We start from the raw sequence: 20031 nt of genomic DNA, 5'->3' as shown, positions 1-20031 counted from the left end.
GTGTTAGTGTTGCAAAACCACTTTTCGCACTTGTGTTAGTGTTGCAAAACCACAATTCGAACTTGTGTTAGTGTTGCAAAACCATTTTCTGCACTTGTTCTGGCATTGAATACCACTTTTTGCTCTTGTGCTCGTGTTGAAAACCACTCTCCGCAATCATGATCGTGTTGAAAACCACTTTTCGCATTTGTCTTAGTGTTGCAAAACCAATTTCCACACTTGTGCTGGCATTGAAAACAACTTTCGACACTCGTGCTCGTGTTGAAAACCACTTTTCGCACTTGTGTTGGTGTTGCAAAACCAATTTTCGCACTTGTGTTCGTGTTGCAAAACCACTTTTCACCCTCATGTTAGTGTTGAAAAACACTTTTTGCACTTGCGCTCGTGTTGAAAAACACTTCCCACAATTGTGATATTGTTGATAACCACTCTCCGCAATCATGCTTGTGTTGGAAACCACAACTCGCATTTGTCTTAGTGTTGCAAAACCAATTTCCACACTTGTGCTGGCATTGAAAACAACTTTTGGCACTCGTGCTGGTGTTAAAAACCACTTTTCGCACTTGTGTTGGTGTTGCAAAACATCTTTTCGCACTATGTTACTGTTGCAAAACAACTTTCCACTCTTGTGTTAGTGTTTCAAACCCACTTTTCGCACTTGTGCTGGTGTTGAAAACCACTCTCCGCACATGATCTGGTGTTGAAAAACCACTTTCCACACTTGCGCTCGTGTTGAAAACCACGTTCTACACTTGTGCTAGTATTGCAAAACCACTTTCCGCACTTGTGCTAGTGTTGAAAACAACTTTTTGCACTTGCGTTAGTGTTGCAAAACCAATTTTTCGCACTCGTGTTAGTGTTGCAAAACCACTTTTCACCCTCATGTTAGTGTTGAAAAACACTTTTTCCACTTGCGCTCATGTTGAAAACACTTCCCACACTTGCGATAGTGTTGATAACCACTCTCCGCACTCGTGATGGTGTTGAAAACCACTTTTCACACATGTGTTAGTATTGCAAAACCACTTTCCGTACTTGTGCTGGCGTTGAAAACCACTTTCCACACTTGCACTCATGTTAAAAACCACATTCTACACTTGTGCTAATGTTGCAAAACCACTTTCCGCACTTGTGCTAGTGTTGAAAACAACTTTTTGCATTTGTGATAGTGTTGCAAAACCAATTTTCGCACTTGTGTTAGTGTTGCAAAACCACTTTTCACCCTCATGTTAGTGTTGAAAAACACTTTTTGCACTTGCGCTCGTGTTGAAAAACACTTCCCACATTTGCGATAGTGTTGATAACCACTCTGCGCACTCATGCTTGTGTTGGAAACCACTTTCCGCGCTTGCCCTCGTGTTGAAAACCACAACTCGCATTTGTCTTAGTGTTGCAAAACCAATTTCCACACTTGTGCTGAGATTAAAAACAACTTTTGGCACTCGTGCTGGTGTTGAAAACCACTTTTCGCACTTGTGTTACTGTTGCAAAACCACTTTCCACTCCTGTGTTAGTGTTTCAAACCCACTTTTCGCACTTGTGATGGCGTTGAAAACCACTTTCCACACTTGCGCTCATGTTGAAAACCACGTTCTACACTTGTGCTAGTGTTGCAAAACCACTTTCCGCACTTGTGCTAGTGTTGAAAACAACCTTTCGCACTTGTATTCGTGTTGAAAAACCACTTTTTGCACTTGTGTTAGTGTTGCAAAACCACAACTCGAACTTGTATTGGTGTTGCAAAACAATTTTCCGCACTTGTTCTGGCATTGAATACCACTTTTTGCTCTTGTGCTCGTGTTGAAAACCACTCTCTGCAATCGTGATCGTGTTGAAAACCACTTTTCGCATTTGTCTTAGTGTTGCAAAACCAATTTCCACACTTATGCTGGCATTGAAAACAACTTTCGGCACTCGTGCTCGTGTTGAAAACCACTTTTCACACTTGTGTTGGTGTTGCAAAACAACTTTTCGCACTTGTGTTACTGTTGCAAAACCACTTTCCATTTTTGTGTTAGTGTTTCAAACCCTCTTTCCGCACTTGTTCTGGTGTTGAAAACAACTTTTCGATCTATGGTTAGTGTTGAAAACCACTTTTTGCACTTGTGCTAGTGTTGCCAAACCACTTTTCGCTCTCCTGTTAGTGTTGAAAAACACTTTTTGCACTTGTGCCCGTGTTGAAAAACACTTCCCACACTTGTGTAAGTGTTGAAAACCACTCTCCGCACTCATGCTAGTATAGGAAACGATTTTCCGCACTTGTGCTAGTGTTGAAATCCACAATTCGCACTTGTCTTAGTGTTGCAAAACCAATTTCCACACTTGTGCTGGCATTGAAAACCACTTTTCGCACTTGTGTTTTTGTTGCAAAACCATTTGTATCACCTGTGTTAGTATTGCAAAACCACTTTATGCACTTGCGCTGGCGATGAAAACCACTTTCCGCACTTGAGCTAGTGTTGCAAAACCATTTTCCACACTTGTGCTAGTGTTGAAAACACCTTTTCGCACTTGTGTTAGTGTTGCAAAACCATTTTCCGCACTTGTTCTGGCATTGAATACCACTTTTTGCTCTTGTGCTCGTGTTGAAAACCACTCTCCGCAATCGTGATCGTGTTGAAAACCACTTTTCGCATTTGTCTTAGTGTTGCAAAACCAATTTCCACAGATTGTGCTGGCATTGAAAACCACTCTCTGCACTTGAGCTGGTGTCGTAAAACCACTTTCCACACTTGCGCTCGTGTTGAAAACCACGTTCTACACTTGTGCTAGTGTTGCAAAACCATTTTCCGCACTTGTGCTGGCATTGAATACCACTTTTTGCACTTGTGTTAGTGTTGCAAAACCACTTTACACAGTTGTGCTGGCGCTGAAAATCACTTTCCGCACCTGAGCTAGTGTTGCAGAAACACTTTTGGCACATGTGTTGGTGTTGAAAACCACTTTCCGCACCTGCGCTCGTGTTGCAAATCCATTTTCCGCACTTGTGCTGGCATTGAAAACCACTTTCCGCACTCGTGCTGGTGTTGAAAACCACTTTTTGCACTTGTGTTACTGTTGAAAAACCACTTTCCACACTAATGCTGGCATTGAAAACCACTTTTCGCACTTGTGTTTTTGTTGCAAAACCACTTGTCTCACTTGTGTTAGTGTTACAAAACCACTTTATGCACTTGCGCTGGCGATGAAAACCACTCCCCGCACTTGAGCTAGTGTTGCAAAACCATTTTCCACACTTGTGCTGGCGTTGAAAACCACTTTACGCACTTCTGCTCGTGTTGAAAACCACTTTTTGCACTTGTGTTACTGTTGCAAAACCACTTTCCACTCTTGTGTTAGTGTTTCAAACCCACTTTTCGCACTTGTGCTGGAGTTGAAAACCACTCTCTGCACTTGAGCTGGTGTTGCAAATCCACTTTCCACACTTGCGCTCGTGTTGAAAACCACGTTCTACACTTGTGCTAGTGTTGCAACACAACTTTCCACACTTGTGCTGGTGTCGAAAACAACTTTTCATACATGTGCCCATATTGCAAAACCACCTTCAGCACTTGTGCTGGCATTGAAAACCACTTTTCGCACATCTGCTAGTGTTAAAAACCACTTTCCGTACTTGTGCTGGCGTTGAAAACCACTTTCGACACTTGCACTCGTGTTGAAAACCACGTTCTACACTTGTGCTAATGTTGCAAAACCACTTTCCGCACTTGTGCTAGTGTTGAAAACAACTTTTTGCACGTGTGTTAGTGTTGAAAACCACTTTTTGCACCTGTATTAGTGTTGCAAAACCAATTTTCGCACTTGTGTTCGTGTTGCAAAACCACTTTTCACCCTCATGTTAGTGTTGAAAAACACTTCTTGCACTTGCGCTCGTGTTGAAAAACACTTCCCACACTTGTGATATTGTTGATAACCACTCTCTGCACTCATGCTTGTGTTGGAAACCACAACTCGCATTTGTCTTAGTGTTGCAAAACCAATTTCCACACTTGTGCTGGCATTGAAAACAACTTTTGGCACTCGTGCTGGTGTTGAAAACCACTTTTCGCACTTGTGTTGGTGTTGCAAAACATCTTTTCGCACTATGTTACTGTTGCAAAACCACTTTCCACTCTTGTGTTAGTGTTTCAAACCCACTTTTCGCACTTGTGCTGGCGTTGAAAACCACTCTCCGCACATGATCTGGTGTTGAAAAACCACTTTCCACACTTGCGCTCGTGTTGAAAACCACGTTCTACACTTGTGCTAGTGTTGCAAAACCACTTTCCGCACTTGTGCTAGTGTTGAAAACAACTTTTTGCACTTGCGTTAGTGTTGCAAAACCAATTTTCGCACTCGTGTTAGTGTTGCAAAACCACTTTCCGCACTTGTGCTGGCGTTGAAAACCACTTTTCGCATTTGAGCTAGTGTTGCAAAACCACTTTCCACACTTGTGCCAGTGTTGAAAAACCACTTTCCGCACTTGTGCTGGTGTTGAAAACAACTTTTCGCTCTATGGTTAGTGTTGAAAACCACTTTTTGCACTTGTGCTAGTATTGGAAAACCACTATCCGTACTTGTGCTGGCGTTGAAAACCACTTTCCACACTTGCACTCGTGTTGAAAGTCTCGTTCTACACTGGTGCTAATGTTGCAAAACCACTTTCCGCACTTGTGCGAGTGTTGAAAACAACTTTTTGCACGTGAGAAAGCACGAGTGCAAGTGCATTGTTAGTGTTAGTGTTGAAAACCACTTTTTGCACATGTGTTTGTGTTGAAAAACCAATTTCCACACTTGTGCTGGCATTGAAAACCACTTTCGGCACTGGTGCTAGTGTTGAAAACCACTTTTCGCACTTGTGTTGGTGTTACAAAATAGCTTTGTGTGTGTTACTGTCGCAAACTTGTGTTACTGTCGCAAAACCACTTTCCACTCTTGTGTTAGTGTTTCAAACCCACTTTTCGCGCTTGTGCTGGCGTTGAAAACCACTCTCCGCACTTGAGCTGTTGTTGCAAACCCACTTTCCACACTTGCGCTCGTGTTGAAAACCACGTTCTCCACTTGTGCTCGTGTTGCAAAACCACTTTCCGCACTTGTGCTGGTGTTGAAAACAACTTTTCGCACTTGTGTTAGTGTTGCAAAACCACAATTCGAACTTGTGTTAGTGTTGCAAAACCATTTTCCGCCCTTGTGCTGGCATTGAGTACCATTTTCCGCACTTGAGCTAGTGTTGCAGAACCACTTTTCGCACATGTGTTAGTGTTGCAAAACCACTTTATGCACTTGTGCTGGCGATGAAAATCACTTTCCGCACTTGAGCTAGTGTTGCAAAACCACTTTCCACACTTGTGCTGGCGTTGAAAACCACTTTTCACACATGTGCTAGGATTGCAAAACCACTTTCCATGCTAGTGCTGGCATTGAAAACCACTTTCCACACTTGCACTCATGTTAAAAACCACATTCTACACTTGTGCTAATGTTGCAAAACCACTTTCCGCACTTGCGATAGTGTTGATGACCACTCTCCGCAGTCATGCTTGTGTTGGAAACCACTTTCTGCACTTGCGGTCGTGTTGAAAACCACAACTCGCACTTGTCTTAGTGTTGCAAAACCAATTTCCACACTTGTGCTGGCATTGAAAACAACTTTTGGCACTCGTGCTGGTGTTAAAAACCACTTTTCGCACTTGTGTTGGTGCTGCAAAACATCTTTTTGCACTTGTGCTGGCATTGAGAACCACTTTCCACACTCGCGCTCATGTTGAAAACCACATTCTGCACTTGTGCTGGTGTTGCAAAACCACTTTCCGCATTTGTGCTAGTGTTGAAAACAACTTTTCGCACTTGTATTAGTGTTACAAAACCACTTTTCGCACTTGTGTTAGTGTTGCAAAACCACAATTCGAACTTGTGTTAGTGTTGCAAAACCATTTTCTGCACTTGTTCTGGCATTGAATACCACTTTTTGCTCTTGTGCTCGTGATGAAAACCACTCTCCGCAATCATGATCGTGTTGAAAACCACTTTTCGCATTTGTCTTAGTGTTGCAAAACCAATTTCCACACTTGTGCTGGCATTGAAAACAACTTTCGACACTCGTGCTCGTGTTGAAAACCACTTTTCGCACTTTTGTTGGTGTTGCAAAACCAATTTTCGCACTTGTGTTCGTGTTGCAAAACCACTTTTCACCCTCATGTTAGTGTTGAAAAACACTTTTTGCACTTGCGCTCGTGTTGAAAAACACTTCCCACACTTGTGATATTGTTGATAACCACTCTCCGCACTCATGCTTGTGTTGGAAACCACAACTCGCATTTGTCTTAGTGTTGCAAAACCAATTTCCACACTTGTGCTGGCATTGAAAACAACTTTTGGCACTCGTGCTGGTGTTGAAAACCACTTTTCGCACTTGTGTTGGTGTTGCAAAACATCTTTTCGCACTATGTTACTGTTGCAAAACAACTTTCCACTCTTGTGTTAGTGTTTCAAACCCACTTTTCGCACTTGTGCTGGCATTGAAAACCACTCTCCGCACATGATCTGGTGTTGAAAAACCACTTTCCACACTTGCGCTCGTGTTGAAAACCACGTTCTACACTTGTGCTAGTGTTGCAAAACCACTTTCCGCACTTGTGCTAGTGTTGAAAACAACTTTTTGCACTTGTGATAGTGTTGCAAAACCAATTTTCGCACTTGTGTTAGTGTTGCAAAACCACTTTTCACCCTCATGTTAGTGTTGAAAAACACTTTTTGCACTTGCGCTCGTGTTGAAAAACACTTCCCACACTTGCGATAGTGTTGATAACCACTCTCCGCACTCATGCTTGTGTTGGAAACCACTTTCTGCGCTTGCCCTCGTGTTGAAAACCACAACTCGCATTTGTCTTAGTGTTGCAAAACCAATTTCCACACTTGTGCTGAGATTAAAAACAACTTTTGGCACTCGTGCTGGTGTTGAAAACCACTTTTCGCACTTGTGTTGGTGTTGCAAAACATATTTTCGCACTTGTGTTACTGTTGCAAAACCACTTTCCACTCCTGTGTTAGTGTTTCAAACCCACTTTTCGCACTTGTGATGGCGTTGAAAACCACTTTCCACACTTGCGCTCATGTTGAAAACCACGTTCTACACTTGTGCTAGTGTTGCAAAACCACTTTCCGCACTTGTGCTAGTGTTGAAAACAACCTTTCGCACTTGTATTCGTGTTGCAAAAGCACTTTTTGCACTTGTGTTAGTGTTGCAAAACCACAACTCGAACTTGTGTTAGTGTTGCAAAACAATTTTCCGCACTTGTTCTGGCATTGAATACCACTTTTTGCTCTTGTGCTCGTGTTGAAAACCACTCCCTGCAATCGTGATCGTGTTGAAAACCACTTTTCGCATTTGTCTTAGTGTTGCAAAACCAATTTCCACACTTGTGCTGGCATTGAAAACAACTTTCGGCACTCGTGCTCGTGTTGAAAACCACTTTTTGCACTTGTGTTGGTGTTGCAAAACAACTTTTCGCACTTGTGTTACTGTTGCAAAACCACTTTCCATTTTTGTGTTAGTGTTTCAAACCCTCTTTCCGCACTTGTTCTGGTGTTGAAAACAACTTTTCGATCGATGGTTAGTGTTGAAAACCACTTTTTGCACTTGTGCTAGTGTTGCCAAACCACTTTTCGCCCTCATGTTAGTGTTGAAAAACACTTTTTGCACTTGTGCCCATGTTGAAAAACACTTCCCACACTTGTGTAAGTGTTGAAAACCACTCTCCGCACTCATGCTAGTATAGGAAACGATTTTCCGCACTTGCGCTAGTGTTGAAATCCACAATTCGCACTTGTCTTAGTGTTGCAAAACCAATTTCCACACTTGTGCTGGCATTGAAAACCACTTTTCGCACTTGTGTTTTTGTTGCAAAACCATTTGGCTCACTTGTGTTAGTATTGCAAAACCACTTTATGCACTTGCGCTGGCGATGAAAACCACTTTCCGCACTTGAGCTATTGTTGCAAAACCATTTTCCACACTTGTGCTAGTGTTGAAAACACCTTTTCGCGCTTGTGTTAGTGTTGCAAAACCATTTTCCGCACTTGTTCTGGCATTGAATACCACTTTTTGCTCTTGTGCTCGTGTTGAAAACCACTCTCCGCAATCGTGATCGTGTTGAAAACCACTTTTCGCATTTGTCTTAGTGTTGCAAAACCAATTTCCACAGATTGTGCTGGCATTGAAAACCACTCTCTGCACTTGAGCTGGTGTTGTAAAACCACTTTCCACACTTGCGCTCGTGTTGAAAACCACGTTCTACACTTGTGCTAGTGTTGCAAAACCATTTTCCGCACTTGTGCTGGCATTGAGTACCACTTTTTGCACTTGTGTTAGTGTTGCAAAACCACTTTACACAGTTGTGCTGGCGCTGAAAATCACTTTCCGCACCTGAGCTAGTGTTGCAGAAACACTTTTGGCACATGTGTTGGTGTTGAAAACCACTTTCCACACCTGCGCTCGTGTTGCAAATCCATTTTCCGCACTTGTGCTGGCGTTGAAAACCACTTTACGCACTTCTGCTCGTGTTGAAAACCACTTTTTGCACTTGTGTTACTGTTGCAAAACCACTTTCCACTCTTGTGTTAGTGTTTCAAACCCACTTTTCGCACTTGTGCTGGAGTTGAAAACCACTCTCTGCACTTGAGCTGGTGTTGCAAAACCACTTTCCACACTTGTGCTCGTGTTGAAAACCACGTTCTACACTTGTGCTAGTGTTGCAACACAACTTTCCACACTTGTGCTGGTGTCGAAAACAACTTTTCATACATGTGCTCATATTGCACCCTTTCAGCACTTGTGCTGGCATTGAAAACCACTTTTCGCACATCTGCTAGTGTTAAAAACCACTTTCCGTACTTGTGCTGGCGTTGAAAACCACTTTCGACACTTGCACTCGTGTTGAAAACCACGTTCTACACTTGTGCTAATGTTGCAAAACCACTTTCCGCACTTGTGCTCGTGTTGAAAACAACTTTTTGCACGTGTGTTAGTGTTGAAAACCACTTTTTGCACCTGTGTTAGTGTTGCAAAACCAATTTTCGCACTTGTGTTCGTGTTGCAAAACCACTTTTCACCCTCATGTTAGTGTTGAAAAACAATTCTTGCACTTGCGCTCGTGTTGAAAAACACTTCCCACACTTGTGATATTGTTGATAACCACTCTCTGCACTCATGCTTGTGTTGGAAACCACAACTCGCATTTGTCTTAGTGTTGCAAAACCAATTTCCACACTTGTGCTAGCATTGAAAACAACTTTTGGCACTCGTGCTGGTGTTGAAAACCACTTTTCGCACTTGTGTTGGTGTTGCAAAACATCTTTTTGCACTATGTTACTGTTGCAAAACCACTTTCCACTCTTGTGTTAGTGTTTCAAACCCACTTTTCGCACTTGTGCTGGTGTTGAAAACCACTCTCCGCACATGATCTGGTGTTGAAAAACCACTTTCCACACTTGCGCTCGTGTTGAAAACCACGTTCTACACTTGTGCTAGTGTTGCAAAACCACTTTCCGCACTTGTGCTAGTGTTGAAAACAACTTTTTGCACTTGCGTTAGTGTTGCAAAACCAATTTTCGCACTCGTGTTAGTGTTGCAAAACCACTTTCCGCACTTGTGCTGGCGTTGAAAACCACTTTCCGCATTTGAGCTAGTGTTGCAAAACCACTTTCCACACTTGTGCCAGTGTTGAAAAACCACTTTCTGCACTTGTGCTGGTGTTGAAAACAACTTTTCGCTCTATGGTTAGTGTTGAAAACCACTTTTTGCACTTGTGCTAGTATTGGAAAACCACTATCCGTACTTGTGCTGGCGTTGAAAACCACTTTCCACACTTGCACTCGTGTTGAAAGTCTCGTTCTACACTGGTGCTAATGTTGCAAAACCACTTTCCGCACTTGTGCGAGTGTTGAAAACAACTTTTTGCACGTGTGTTAGTGTTGAAAACCACTTTTTGCACATGTGTTCGTGTTGAAAAACCAATTTCCACACTTGTGCTGGCATTGAAAACCACTTTCAGCACTGGTGCTAGTGTTGAAAACCACTTTTCGCACTTGTGTTGGTGTTACAAAATAACTTTGTGTGTGTTACTGTCGCAAACTTGTGTTACTGTCGCAAAACCACTTTCCACTCTTGTGTTAGTGTTTCAAACCCACTTTTCGCGCTTGTGCTGGCGTTGAAAACCACTCTCCGCACTTGAGCTGTTGTTGCAAACCCACTTTCCACACTTGCGCTCGTGTTGAAAACCACGTTCTCCACTTGTGCTCGTGTTGAAAAACCACTTTCCGCACTTGTGCTGGTGTTGAAAACAACTTTTCGCACTTGTATTGGTGTTGCAAAACCACTTTTCGCACTTGTGCTGGCATTGAATACCACTTTTTGCACTTGTGTTCCTGTTGCAAAACCACTTTCCACACATGTGCTGGTGTTGAAAACCACTTTCCGCACCTGAGGTAGTGTTGCAGAACCACTTTTCGCACATGTGTTGGCGTTGAAAACCACTTTCCGCACCTGCGCTCGTGTTGCAAAACCATTTTCCGCACTTGAGCTGTCATTGAAAACCACTTTCCACACCTGAGCTGGTGTTGCAGAACCAATTAGAACGGCACTCAGTAGAGAGCATACCTCCCTCCGCCTGGTTGGCCATATCACTTAATGGTGAAGAATCACTTCAAAAATTCTACTAGCTTGATCCGGATCCGGAACTTCACCGAAATTGAATCAATTTTTCCTTGTCACACACACAACCTGTCGAACACAAGTTTCACATTGATGTCACATACACAAGTTTCGTCCAAATCCGTCCATAACTTTTTCAGATATCCTGCTATGTATCGTTTTTGGTCCTATCTCCCAATGGTGAAGAATCGCTGAAAAAAATTATAGTAGCCGGATCCGAATCCGGATCTTCACCAAAATCTAATCATTTTGTCGGTGTCACATATGTCACATATGCTGTCTGCCAAATTTCGTCCGAATCCGTTTCGTCCGAATTTCGTACGAGGATAAAAACAATAGGTCCACAACTTTTTGAGATATTTTGTTCACAAACGGACAAACAGACAGGGATGAAAACACAACCTCCATCCACCTTTGGTGGCGGAGGTAAACATTTGGAAGAGGTGGGGCGGGTTAAAGAGTTGACAGAGGTCATGTTTGAACCCAAGTCGGTTTGTCGGTCTATTTGTATGTCTGTGAGCAGAATATCTCAAAACGTTATGGACGGATTTGGACGAAATTTGATGAATAGGTTGGGTGAGTGACGAGGACTAATTGATTTGATTTTGGTGAAGTTCCGTTTTGGTGAAGATCCGGAGATCCAGATACGAGAATTTAAAAATTATTTAAGTGATTTTTCACCATTGAGAGATACAACCAAAACGATATACAGTATAACATAATATCTCAAAAAGTTGTGAAGACTTAATAGAAAACTTTGTGGATGAGTGATAAGAATAAGCAGATTCCATTTTGGTTCTTTTTCTGGAATCGTGGCTTCGAGTTACATCAGTATGAAAAATGGCAACTTTCTTGCTCACTTGGTAATAACTAAACATTTATGTGAGTGAGTCAGTGAGTGGTTTGAAAGAACTTTTTATGTTAGATGCTACTTGTTACGTGGTCCCCTCGGTGAATACCTGGTCTCGGTGACCCCCGGACCGTGAGAGGAACTTCGCCAGAAAGTTATATTATATATGCGCTTTCGCCACGCAATCCATATGAATTCCACCCAAGGGACAACTGATGTTCAAGGATATATTTCAATGGTAATGATACCATACAATTTCAATGATAAAACCACGGAGATTTTCCCCGAGCAATCAACAATAAACAACCATCAACAATTCCCAATCCACAATCAATTCCCTATGATTAAGATGGCCATCTTATATGTGTGTGTCCCCGTGAGTACTCACGACCCCCTTTTGGTCTCGGTCCCGCACAATGTCTCTGGGCCCCTCCTGACCAAGATGATGGTCGGCGTCGCCGCACTCGGGCGGTTGAACGAACCCCGGGTGGACGTGTTTCCACCGGGCAGGTATCGTACCCGGCACCCCGGCTGCAGCCCCTCGTGGCCACGCGAAGCGGGTACGGGAAAGCAAGCCAAAAGCCCCACGCCGCTTGCAAGGCGTGTTAGGCCCCAACGGGCGACCCGTACGCGTCTTTTTAGACGGTGTCGCGAACGGTGCCAAACGCTGGGTCGGTGCACGGCCACACGACAGTTTGACGTCCACCGGGCAGGTATCCGTCCCGGTAACTCCTCTCGCCAGACGGGCTCGGGAACGCCGCTTTTCCACACGGCTCAATCAATCCCACCTTTCGTCGGAGCGGGGCGAGGAAGAAGAATACTCGTCCTTTTTCTTCCTCGTGTCTTTTCCTCTTCCGTTTCCGGTCACTTCCGTTTCCGGACACTTCTTCAGAAGGGCTCCTGACCCTCCAACCACAACAACCCTTAATCTATTACACATGGATAAGCAAAGACCTGAATGGTAATTCACATACATTCACATAAATATGTAACACTCCCCCCCTTCAAGAAAGAAAGTTTGAACCCAGCGAAAACTTTCTTTGCCGGCCAATTTGGATAAACAAACCAGATAACTCAACCCCCCCACAGTATCAGTTCCCCCGGGCACAGTTATCACTTAACAATAAAGCAACCAAAATTTTACCACAACCCCTCCAGATTACTCACTCTGGACTAAGCACCAGCAACGACATTGTCCCTGCCAAATCAAACTCCATCCCATGACCCTCTGACTTTGACCGTCAGTTTCTTGTGAATGAAGGTTAAGGGGTTGATCAAAGATCCAAAGTTAAGCAACTCGATAGCACTTTTTCCGGGCGGCCAAGCCGAGTATTCACTACATGGATGCCTTTAGGAACGTGGAGTTCACGGTTAGTCCGTGCAGGAAAGTTCTCTACATGGGCGCCTTGAGGAACGTGGAGTTCACGGTTAGTCCTTGCATGAAAGTTCACTACATGGACGCCTTTAGGAACGGCGTTCACGGTTAATCCGTGTAGGAATCTTGGCTCGGCGGCTCCGCCGCATTCAGTGCTTCAACTTCTCAGAACTTCCCTAATAATTATGGTGGGACCACTTGTCCCTGTAGTCCCATGAATAGCGGTCTCCTTCTCGGCCACTACTTTGCCAATCCTTCCTTCGGGAGCTGCCGTAACTCAGGGAGCCTCCATAATAATATTGATTGCGGCCACCACCAAAACTACCGCCCAGTTGTCCTCTCCTGTAGACCTCTCGACGCCTACGAAATGCCTTCCCTACTGTTATGGTCCGACCCTCCAAATCCTTGCCATTCCAATTCTTCTCTGCCTCTCTGGCGTCTTTTGTGCTGGCAAACGTGACAAAGCCGAACCCTCTTGACTGTTGCGTTTCCCAGTCTCTTACCAACCGCACTTCCACCAGCGGCCCATATCTGTTGAAGACAGAGGTCAGAACTTCTTCCTCTGTTTTGAAGTTCAGTCCCCCTACAAATAACTTGGCACTTTTGTCGCCATCCCGAGCTGGTGTGGTGTTATTTTCCCTGCTGGGCTCTTTACCAACCCTCAGGTTACCATAAACTTGACCCCCGGCCAAATCATTCCCGATAACCACAGATACACCCTCTACAGGAAGCGTGGCTTGTAAACCGACGGTGACCGGTCCTGACACCAAATCGGACTCCAAATGGATGACATGAAGTGGAGCACTAACACCGCCCCCGATCCCCTGTAAACGAACACTATCCCCCGTTGCCGTCTCCTCGGACCATGGCAAAATGCCTTCAAGCATTAAAGATTGATGTGCCCCTGTGTCCCTCAATATCCTAACCGGTTTCCGGTTAGTCGAGGCTCCATCCCGTGACACAAACCCCTCTGAAATAAATGGTTGGTAACCCTTTTGATGGCGATTTCTCACAATGGCCATTGCATTGGGAGTCGTAATAGTCGGACTCCGCTCTGGGTCTTCCCTTTTCATGCGGTAACAACTGGACATCAAGTGTCCAGGTTTCTTGCAAAAAGCGCAAGTAGGCCCGGAGGAAAAACTCGTGGTCTGCCTCGGGCCCCCCGAACTATAAGTTTGTCTTGGGCCCGCATCCCTCTGATTTCTAACAGTTGGGGTATCATAGTTGTCCCCATAATCATCTCGAGGCCGCCGCGATGTAAGGTCATTCTCCGCACCGGGTGTTCCATAACTCCCCTGCTGAAGTCTAGGCGAGGAGTTATGTTTGTGGACCCCTATTCGGTGGGTTGAGGCATAATCATCTGCCATGGTGGCTGCGTCCCACAACTTTGGTACTTTCTTTTCCTGCAGGTACACTTTGATGTCCTCGTGGACACACTGCTGGAATTCCTCCACCAGGATCAAGTCCCGCAATGTTTCGAAGTCTTTCCCGACTCCTTTTGACTCACACCACCGATCAAACATGTTTTCTTTCACTCTGGCAAACTCCACATGGGTCTCACTCTCCCTCTTCCTGGCATTCCTGAATTTTTGCCTGTAAGCTTCCGGAACCAACTCATAGGCTTTGAGGATGTGCTTCTTCAGTACCTCATAATCTGCACATTGGTCCATTGGTAGCGCCGAATAAATTTCCTGAGCTTTCCCCACCAGCACACTTTGCACGAGTATGGTCCAGGCCTCCTCCGGCCAGTTTAATTGTCGAGCCACTTTCTCAAAGTGTGGAAAAAATTTCGCGACTTCCTTTTCACTGAACGGTGGAACCAGCCTCACATGTCTGCCCACATCCCAGGTTTTCTGGTTAGGTGTCGACCCCGTCAGCAAGGGTGGTGCCTCTCCCCGTTCTCTCATTAACTCCAGCTCCTTGAATTTGATTTCTTGCTGAAGCTCCATGTCACGTTCCTTTAATTCCCTTTCCGCTTTTCTCTCCTCTGCTTCGAGGTCCCTTGCAGCTCTCCTCTCCTCTGCTTTTCTCCCTTCTAACCTTTCCTGGAGTTCTCGTTCCACTCTCCTTTCCTCTGCTTGCTTCTCTTCTCTCCTCGCTTCTGCTTTCCTTTCTTCTTCTGATCTTTCCTTTTCTGCTTTCCTTTCTTCTTCTGCTAACCTTTCCTGGAGTTCTCGTTCCACTCTCCTTTCCTCTGCTTGTTTCTCTTCTCTCCTCTCTTCTGCTTTCCTTTCTTCTTCTTTTAACCTTTCCTGGAGTTCTCGTTCCACTCTCCTTTCCTCTGCTTGTTTCTCTTCTCTCCTCTCTTCTGCTTTCCTTTCTTCTTCTTTGATCCGTTCCTGGCTCCGTAATTGCAACTCCAGTTTCCGGAGCTCAACGTCTTCTGGTTCTTCGGGTAGCCACTCCCAGGCTAACTCGTCCCATGTTCCTAATCCCACCATAGATTGTATCACCGTGGCCTGCAACTCTGCCTTCCTCAAATTAGTTCGGACCTCCACGTTAAAATGTTTGGCCAATTTCAAGAGGTCCGACTTTAGTAACGCTCGGAACTGTGCCTCACTCGGTGTTACCGCAAAGTTCTGTGCCACAAACGCCATGGTGACTATCGTTAACACCTGTTAACCTTCACCCAAGACTTTACCCCAATTTCCCCAAAAATTTACAATTAATACTTAATTAATAAATTTTAATTAATAAAAATATTATTTTATTATTTTATACAAATACACTTTTAGATCCCGGACGTAGACCCAATTGCGAATCGTAATTTGGACGAGCCCCCAATTCTGTTACGTGGTCCCCTCGGTGAATACCTGGTCTCAGTGACCCCCGGACCGTGAGAGGAACTTCGCCAGAAAGTTATATTATATATGCGCTTTCGCCACGCAATCCATATGAATTCCACCCAAGAGACAACTGATGTTCAAGGATATATTTCAATGGTAATGATACCATACAATTTCAATGATACAACCACGGAGATTTTCCCCGAGCAATCAACAATAAACAACCATCAACAATTCCCAATCCACAATCAATTCCCTATGATTAAGATGGCCATCTTATATGTGTGTGTCCCCATGAGTACTCACGACCCCCTTTTGGTCTCGGTCCCGCACAATGTCTCTGGGCCCCTCCTGACCAAGATGATGGTCGGCGTCGCCGCACTCGGGCGGTTGAACGAACCCCGGGTGGACGTGTTTCCACCGGGCAGGTATCGTACCCGGCACCCCGGCTGCAGCCCCTCGTGGCCACGCGAAGCGGGTACGGGAAAGCAAGCCAAAAGCCCCACGCCGCTTGCAAGGCGTGTTAGGCCCCAACGGGCGACCCGTACACGTCTTTTTAGACGGTGTCGCGAACGGTGCCAAACGCTGGGTCGGTGCACGGCCACACGACAGTTTGACGTCCACCGGGCAGGTATCCGTCCCGGTAACTCCTCTCGCCAGACGGGCTCGGGAACGCCGCTTTTCCACACGGCTCAATCAATCCCACCTTTCGTCGGAGCGGGGCGAGGAAGAAGAATACTCGTCCTTTTTCTTCCTCGTGTCTTTTCCTCTTCCGTTTCCGGTCACTTCCGTTTCCGGACACTTCTTCAGAAGGGCTCCTGACCCTCCAACCACAACAACCCTTAATCTATTACACATGGATAAGCAAAGACCTGAATGGTAATTCACATACATTCACATAAATATGTAACACTACTTAAAAAAGGAAGCAATTGAAAAACAATAGTTCATTTCATTTTTTCAAACCTCATTCCATTCTCAGAGAATGTTTTGAAAATATACGGTCCTTTTTTATTGATTTATCTCTAAATGTTTGATTTTAAAAAACAATTAATAGTTCAAAAGCAATAAAATGTAGCTTTGTCGGTTTGTTGCGCCACCTTGGCTGTCTGCTGGAAAGCTGCGGAATGGAGAACGGAGCCACCCACATCGGCCGCTCTCTCCTGCTTCCCACTGGCTTGCGTCTTCCTGGCAGCTCATTTCATTACGCTTGCACAATGTCACATCAACATGTCTGTCATGTTTTTCAATAATGACATTGGTGCACAATGTTCGATCTCAGTGCAGATATAGCACACCATCCCTGTTACCTTTATTCAATGCGGAACTACTCTCCTTATTCAGCATAGTTATACGAAATGACGTCATCGGATATATATATGCTATATATATATATATATATATATATATATATATATATATATATATATATATATATATATGCTATATATTGTTGTGGATATGAGAATTGTGTATTTTTTATTGTTGTGTAAATTGTTGTAAAAATATCGCCCTCCTTCCTCCAGTTGTGTATAAAGGTCAAAGTGCATCCCGTAATTAGGTCATAAACAATCACGTTAGCCAATCTTAGATTTCCTCCTTGTTGGTAGTTTATTTCCTTATTCTATGTAGGTTAAGGCTGTGTCTTCCATTAATTGACCCTCCATTGCACCGAATTCAAATAGATAGATCCCCTTTCATTGTCAATAACAAAGCCTCGATTGCCAACTGCATTCGCCGCAGCTATTGGGCGGTTTTCACCGCGACTCCATTAGCCACGAGGTGGGCTTGGAGAAGAAGGGGGAGGAGCCGCCAAATCCAGGGCGTTGGCCGCCCCTCGTCATCAAGGGCAGAGCCAGAGAGCCCGTGCCGACCAATCAGGGCCGAGGCGAGCTCACCGATGGGCGTGTTCTAGAGGCCGGCGGCTTGATCGCCCGCGGCGTTATAAAAAGCGCGCGCGGAAGCCTTTGAGAGTGGAGTCAGAGATACGGCAGAAGTGCGAAGTGCCAAGTTCGAAGTGCCAAGTAGAACAAGTGCCAAGTGCCAAGTGCGAAGTGCGAAGTGCCAAGTGAGAAGCGCCAAGAGAGAGTTGCACAGAGGTGCCAAGAAAGAGTTCTAAGGAGCAGCTTTGGAGAGCGCACGGTGCACCGGGGGAGCTTCACCGTGCAGTTTGGAACCGCGGCGGTTTGGCGATCCCAGCTCGAGTATTGACGGCGGCTGTCCGCTTCCAGCCTGACCGATCCCCGCTGAACCTTCCTCTCCCGCCAAGCTATTCCTCCTTCCAATCATCCCTGCCTGCAAATTCCCCATTCGTGTGAGTCCGTCTTTTGTTTGTCTTGTCCTTGGGTTTCTAAGTAAGACTGCATAGGTAAGTTAGAATTTTCACTGTCTGCTGCTTCTTCTTCTTCTTCTGTAAATTATTTTATTATCCTTCCTTCTCCTTGGTTTCTTTTGGTTATAAATAGTAATAAATTATATTCGTATTTCCTACTTCTGTCTTCCTCTTCTTCACATCCGTGTCGCCTTTGTCTTTTCCCCATTGAAAACCTGTGGCACGATTTGGCCCACGTTTAAGGAATCGGGTCTTAGTAATCTATATATTAATACCGTAAGGACTCGACTTTGTTATCCCTTTTACGCCGCACCCAGTGACCCGATGCCCACGGCAATAATGGATTTACCATCTACGAACCGCACTGTTTGTTTATCACGTAGCTACAGACATACTCGAAAAATCTGAATTCGCCGACTTTGGGACCCAAAAGCATCCGATTAACGGCTGATACGACGCCATATTACGACGCCATCGTATTGGCGTCTGCTGAGCGAAGGCGATGCGAGCCTTCCGCTGATTGGACAGTCGAGTGGTGTGAGCATGGGTGGTGTGAACCAAATGGTCTTTTTATTCCCTTGAACATTTTAAATTAGGATATATAAGCAAACGTCTTTATCGTCATTTTAATAAAGTTAAATGGAGTGACGTTGTGAGTTAAATGGAGTGGCGTTGCGATACTCGGGGTGCGTTGCATAAATCCTCGTAACTCAGAGAGGTGTAGCAGGTGGCGAGACGTAAGGAAGCTTTTTTATTCCCTTGAACATTTGAAATTAGGATTTATAAGGAAACGTCTTTATTGTCATTTTAATAAAGTGAAATGGAGTGACGTTGCGATACTCGGGGTGCGTTGCATAAATCCTCGTAACTCAGAGAGGTGTAGCAGGTGGCGAGATGTAAGGAAGCTTAAAGATAACGAGCTGAAAACAGACGAACGATATCCCTTCCATGGATGTTCCACGGGTTTCACGTCTTTATCGTCATTTTAATAAAGTTAAATGGAGTGACGTTGCGATCAGTGAGTTGTATACGAAGAGATAAAAGGATGGCATTGACTTCGAGACGGTACGTGATAGTTGGCTGTGGCTGGCTGATGCCACGGTTTTTTTTTCTAAGTGCCATGGATGCTGATGGACATAATAAAGGTATCGGCTGATCTCTCATAGTAATATTACCCGATGGAAATAAACGGTTTCTTTGTTTGTCATTTCCTGTGCAATAATGTCAAATTGATAAGTCAGACATCCTTTTCTATTGACAGCTGCTCTCCTTTTCGATGGCTTCGTCTATTGATATGCATGTTCTTCTTTCATATAATTTTACACATTCACAATCAGTATTTTAATTCTTGCAGACATTGGAAAGGAAGTTGACTCACAGGCCAACTCTCTGGCTCAATCACAGGCCGACGCACAGGCGATGTAATTGTGAGTAGCATTTTTGCACAAGTGAAAATTGATCTTTCTTCCTAACTCTTACTCGGACAAGGAAATCCCCGATGCCATCCATAATGGTACACTCTATCCATACACCACATCCTCCCTTCCGTGGATGTTCCACGGGTTTCGGCTAGTTGTTAATAGTTCAGGCCGCGGCCGCCATCTGCTCAGCAAATCAACACCTTATCCGCGGTCGGTAACAATATATATATATATATATAAATATATATATATATAATTATATATTATGCTATGCTATGTATATATATATATATATGCTATATATATATATATATATATATATATATATATATATATATATATATATATATATATATATATATATATATGCTATATATATATATGCTATATATATATACATATATATATATATATATATATATATATATATGCTATATATATATATATATATATATATATATATATATATATATATATATATATATATATATATATATATATATATATATATATATATATATATATATATATATATATATATATATGATATATATATATATATATATATATATATATA

Source organism: Myxine glutinosa, chromosome 6 (genome assembly GCF_964187855.1).
Source record: "Myxine glutinosa chromosome 6, kmMyxGlut1.1, whole genome shotgun sequence".
Lineage (NCBI taxonomy): Eukaryota > Metazoa > Chordata > Myxini > Myxiniformes > Myxinidae > Myxine > Myxine glutinosa.
Note: the sequence above shows the minus strand (reverse complement) of the source record.